The sequence below is a fragment of the Gossypium arboreum genome, chromosome 8 (genome assembly GCF_025698485.1).
Source record: "Gossypium arboreum isolate Shixiya-1 chromosome 8, ASM2569848v2, whole genome shotgun sequence".
NCBI lineage: Eukaryota > Viridiplantae > Streptophyta > Magnoliopsida > Malvales > Malvaceae > Gossypium > Gossypium arboreum.
In genome coordinates, this window is record NC_069077.1 from 27,506,155 (window position 1) to 27,511,562 (window position 5,408).

The window sequence follows — 5,408 nt, forward strand, 5'->3', positions numbered from 1 at the left end:
AACCACACAAACCGTCAATCTTTTTATTTAAGAGTTCTACTTGGTTAGATAGCATAGTAACTGCGTCGAGGTTGAAAACATCAGCTGCTTTTGTCGGGTTTGTTCTCATAACTTGCCACTAATAGTTATTCAGTGAGATCTCCTCAATAAATTTGAAAGCTGCCTCAGGTGTCTTATTATTGATAGTTCCTTCAGCGGTTGCATCAATCATCTGCCGATTTAAAGGATTCAGACCATTATGGAACATTTGAACTTGTAGCCAAAGCGGTAACCCATGGTGAGGGCACCTTATCAAAAGGTCCTTGCATCTCTCCCATGCATCGTGGAGTGTTTCTAAATACATCTCACAAAAGAATAGATATCATTATGTAATTTGGCTGTTTTAGCCAGTGGAAATTTTTTTAGTAAAAATTTTTCGGTCATTTGTTCCCAAGTAGTGATTGACCCTCATGGTAACAAGTTCAACTATTTCTTAGCCTTATTCCTTAACGAAAAAGGAAACAGCCGAAGGTGAATGGCATCATCAGAAATGCCATTAATTTTAAAGGTATCGCAAAATTCTAAGAAATTTGCCAAGTGAGCGTTGGGATCCTCGTCCTGCAAAACATCAAACTGAATAAGCTGTTGTATCATTTGAATTGTGTTAGGTTCCAGTTCAAAATTATTTGCAGTAATAGCAGGTCTAACTATACTTGACTCAGTTCCTATTAAATTAGGTTTAGCATAATCATACATAGTGCGCGAAGTAGGATTTTGATTAACAGCATTTGCAGGAGGTAGCGAATTTTCTTGGTTTGCAACCATCTCCTCGGTTGTGGTTTGAATATTGTCCTCTTGCTTGCTCTCTGTGTATCTTAAGCTTCGTCTTATTTCTCTTTGGTTTCTACGAACTGTGCGATCGATCTCACTGTCAAAAAGTAATGGTCTTGACGGGTTTCTTATAGTCATAAACTATAAAAACCTGCTAGAAAAAGGGAAAAAGAAGAAATAGTAATAAAAGTTAGAATAAAATTTAAATTCAGTAAAAGTAAATGGCAAAAGTAATAAAAATCGAGTGTTCCTAATATCTTAGTTACCCGGCAACGGCACTAAAAACTTGATATGTGATATTCGTGACAGGTTTTAAATATTTATAATAAATCGTTCTTGAAACTAACTATTATCACGATGAAGGCAAGTGTACCTATCGAACAGTAGTATAGCTTTAGCAAGACTAGATTATCGAACCAAAAGGAATTAAAAGTACTAGTATTAACTTTCTTTTTATTATCTAGCCTAAAAAATAAAAGGGTTTTGTTTATCTAACTAATTAACTAAACTAAGAAATCATAGAAAATAAAATTGGGGAATTACTTTTGGAAAAAAAAAATGATTGAATTAAGACAATACCTAAGGACAAATCCACCTAGACTTCACTTGTTATTTGACTCTGAATCGGACGATTTATTCATTCAACTTGTTCCGTTGAGATCCCTAAGTTATATTATTATCTCTCTCAAGACTAACAACGTCTAACCCTACTTTGAATAATTGAAATCTCTTCCTAATTAACGCCTTAGAGTTCCATTAACTCGATCTATGGATCCCCTTATTAGGTTTCACACTAATCCGGCAAAATCTTGTCACCCTATCTCTAGGTGCGCAACCAACTCTGCTTAATTATGACAAATTTACTCTTAGACAGGGTCTATTCCTCCTCTGAATAAGAGCTTAACTTGTATCAATATCCTGGACTATCAAAACAAGAATTAATGACACATAATTAAGAACAAGTCAAATATTTATCATACAATTCAAATAATAATAACAAGATCCGTCTTAGGTTTCATCCCCCTTAGGTATTTAGGGGTTTTAGTTCATAACTAAAAAGGTAAACATCTCAGAAGAATAATGAATACAAAACATAAAGAAAAACCCAAGACTCCTAAAGGGAAATTGAGGGGAGATCTTCAGTCTTGATGATGAATCTGGCTTCAGAGATGGATCAATCGGCTTTCCTTGAGCAGTTCCCTGCTTCCTCCTCTATGGCCCCCCTTTTTCTCCTCCTTTAAGGTGTATTTATAGGCTTTAGAATGCCTAAGAACCCTTAAAATTGGCCTTTTCCAAATTGGACTGAATTTGAGCTTGACAGGGACACGCTCGTGTGCGATTATTTCAAGCCGTGGTCAAGCCTGTTAAATAGGCACGGGCGTGTGGTCCACCCGTGTGAGTCGTGCTTCGATTCTGCCAAATTGACATGACCGTGTGGTCTGCCCGTGTGAGGAAGTCCAGGCCGTGTTGATTTCGTATGTTGGCTAAATTTCTCCGTTTTTGGCCCGTTTCTCGTTCCTTTCATTCTACTATGCTTACCTAAGTATAAAATATGAAATTAAGGCATTAGGAGCATCGAATTCACCAATTTTAAGGAAAAATCATCCCTAAAATGTGCTAAGCATGGGATAGAAATATGTATGATTTACGGTTTATCAATACTTTTAATTCTTTGCAATTTAGTCCCTAGGCTCGAAAAATAAAATTCATTCAATTTTATCCTACCCAAGCCTAGCTGAATTATAAACATATTTATAGTAACCCATATATTTCAAAAAATCACAAATTTACAACACAATTTATCACATTTTTCAATTTTATCCCTAATTGATAATTTCCTTAAAAATTCCATTAGAAAGTTGTTTATCTAACAAAAACCATTCTTTTTCTACCATTGAACTTCAAAACCCTAACATGTTCATCAATGGAAAAAATCAAATACTTTAACAGTTTCACAAATTAGTCCCTGGGCTAGCCAGATTAAGCTACAATGATCCCAAAAACATAGAAATCATTAAAAACAGATTAAAAATTCATACCTAATCAAAGAAAAAAATGTGGCCAGATGAATCTTCATACATGGATTCTTTTTATTTGGGCATTCGGTTAAAGAAAAGAAAATAATGATGAAAGCTCTAATGTTTTGTTTATTTATTCATTTAATTATTTTTTTCCAATATTAACCTTAATCATTCATTCAAATTTCAAAAAAGCCAAACCATTAAAATCCACTATCAACTCTAGTGGTCTAATTACCATATAAGGGCCTCCACTTCATAATTCTATAGCTATTTAATACCTTTAGCTATTAGAACACAACTTTTGCACTTTACGCGATTTAGTCATTTTTATCAAATTAAGCATGTAAACGGTAAAATTTCTTAATGAAATTTTTATACGATATTTATATCATGTTGTAAATAATAAAATAATAATAAAATGAATTTTATGACTTCAGATTTGTGGTCCCGAAAGCACTATTCTGATTTCACTGAAAACGGGCTATTACAGTGTAATTGAAATTGGAAATAATGAATTGATATTATGTTAATCACTGATCGAGATACTTTGAGCCGTTATTGCAAATCAATCTTGTAATTTTTTACGTTTATTATATTTTTATTGATTCTTATATATTTTATACTATTATAATTTTATAAAATGTTATATTGTGCAATGGTATGATGTTGAGAACGTAAATGGAATAGAAATTATCTATTAGGCCTTAGGTAGGTGATTTACTGTCAGGCTTTGAGCCAGTGATACGGACTGTAATGATGGCTTCAGGTCCTACATGTGTTCTAGACACCCTAAAGCTTGTGCGAGTATCATCGTGAATTAGTTAAATGTTGAATGTGCTCAAACGAGCAATACCTACTGATTATACTGAATGTGCACAAATGAGCAATACCTACTAATTATACTATATGTGCTCAAACGAGCAATACCTATTGATTATGCTGAATGTGCTCATACAAGCAATATCTACTGATTATACTAAACGTGCTCAAAAGAACAATGCCTACTGATTGTACTAAAAGTTGCTCAAATGAGCAATATCTATTGGTTATACTGAACGTGCTCAAAAGAGCAATGTCTCCTGAATATATTGAAAGCTTCTCAAACGAGCGATACCCACTGATTATACTAAATGTTTTCTCAAACGAGCTATATCCACTGGTTATACTGAATGCTTGCTAAAACAAGTGATATCCACTAATTTTACTGAATGTTTGCTCAAACGAGAGATATCCACTGATTATACTGAATGTTTACTCAAATGAGCAATATTCACTGATTACACGGAATATGATCTTTCTGTACCGATGATTGAGAAATGAACCCTGAAATAATGCTCTAAATATTATTCATTTGATGGAATTTATGATTGTTGGGAATTTCATTGCCTATATGAAAAGTTTAATTTATCATGTTTAAGTAAAATTTATTGATTATTCAAACGAACTTACTAAGCATTATGTAAGCTTATATGTACTTCGTTCTTTTTTTTATAGATTATGTTTTCCTAGGCTCAAAAGATCGGATCAACACGAGAAATCACACTATTTAGGAATCTTTGGTAGACTTTGATTTTGGTTTGGTATATATGGCATGTAATAGGACTCCTTTTGGATATGATGTACTAGTACTTGGTTTGTGCAAGTTATACCTTTAACTTGTGTTGTTGTGTTTTAATAACTTATGGAAGTATGCATGTTTTACATAAATTGAATTGGTTGATCAAGAATGAACTACAATGATAGTTTGTTGAATTATGGCATGAAATGAAATGGATGTAGAATTTTAATGTGTAAATTGTATCATGCATAAGCAATTATGGAAGTGAATTTCATTGTATTGTTAATGATGGCACATGGGTTAGACACCTAGGTTGATTGTGTATACATGTTTTAAATACTACTGAAGATCTTTGATGGGATTGTAAATGGTATGTTTGAATATGTCTAGGAACCTATGCATATGGGTGAAGAAAATAGCATGAATTAGGTCAATTTTGGGCACACACGGTCTGGGACACAGGTTGCCACACGACCGTGTGTCACACATGGACGTGTTCCTAAAAAGTGTTTACGTGCAATATTCAATGGTCTAAGACAAGGCCTGCGACACGGCTGTGTGACCAAACATTGAATTGTAAGCGGTCTGCAACACAGTCGTGTGAGAGTATTTTGAATGGTACACAGGCTAGCACATAGCCTGCAAAACAGCCGTGTAGAATTAATTCAATTGTTACACGACTTGAAACACGGTTGGCCACACAACTATTTCCCTGCATCACATGGCTTGAGTTGTTCCACACGGTCGAGTGACCCCTATTTTGAAAAATTTCAAAATTTCCCTAAATGTTCTGATTCATTCCTATTTAGTCCCTGAATGTTCAAAACTTATTTTTAGAGCTTCGAAGGCTCAATTTAAGGCACATAAATGTATGTTCTATTTCATATTGAATCTTATATAAAATTATGAAATTATTTTTACTTGGGTGTTAATTGAAATGAAATGTTCTGACTTGTATGATAACACTTTGTACCTCTATTCTAGTACCGGAATGGGAAATGGGTCTTACACTCAAGTAT

General features: G+C 33.8%; 1 non-coding gene across 1 annotated transcript; it reads left to right on the forward strand.

Moving 5' to 3' along the window:
• Positions 1-269: 269 nt before the first annotated feature.
• On the forward strand, positions 270-374 carry LOC128279852 (small nucleolar RNA R71). The gene has a single exon (XR_008270045.1). It is a non-coding gene; the product is annotated as a small nucleolar RNA R71 (small nucleolar RNA).
• Positions 375-5,408: the final 5,034 nt, after the last annotated feature.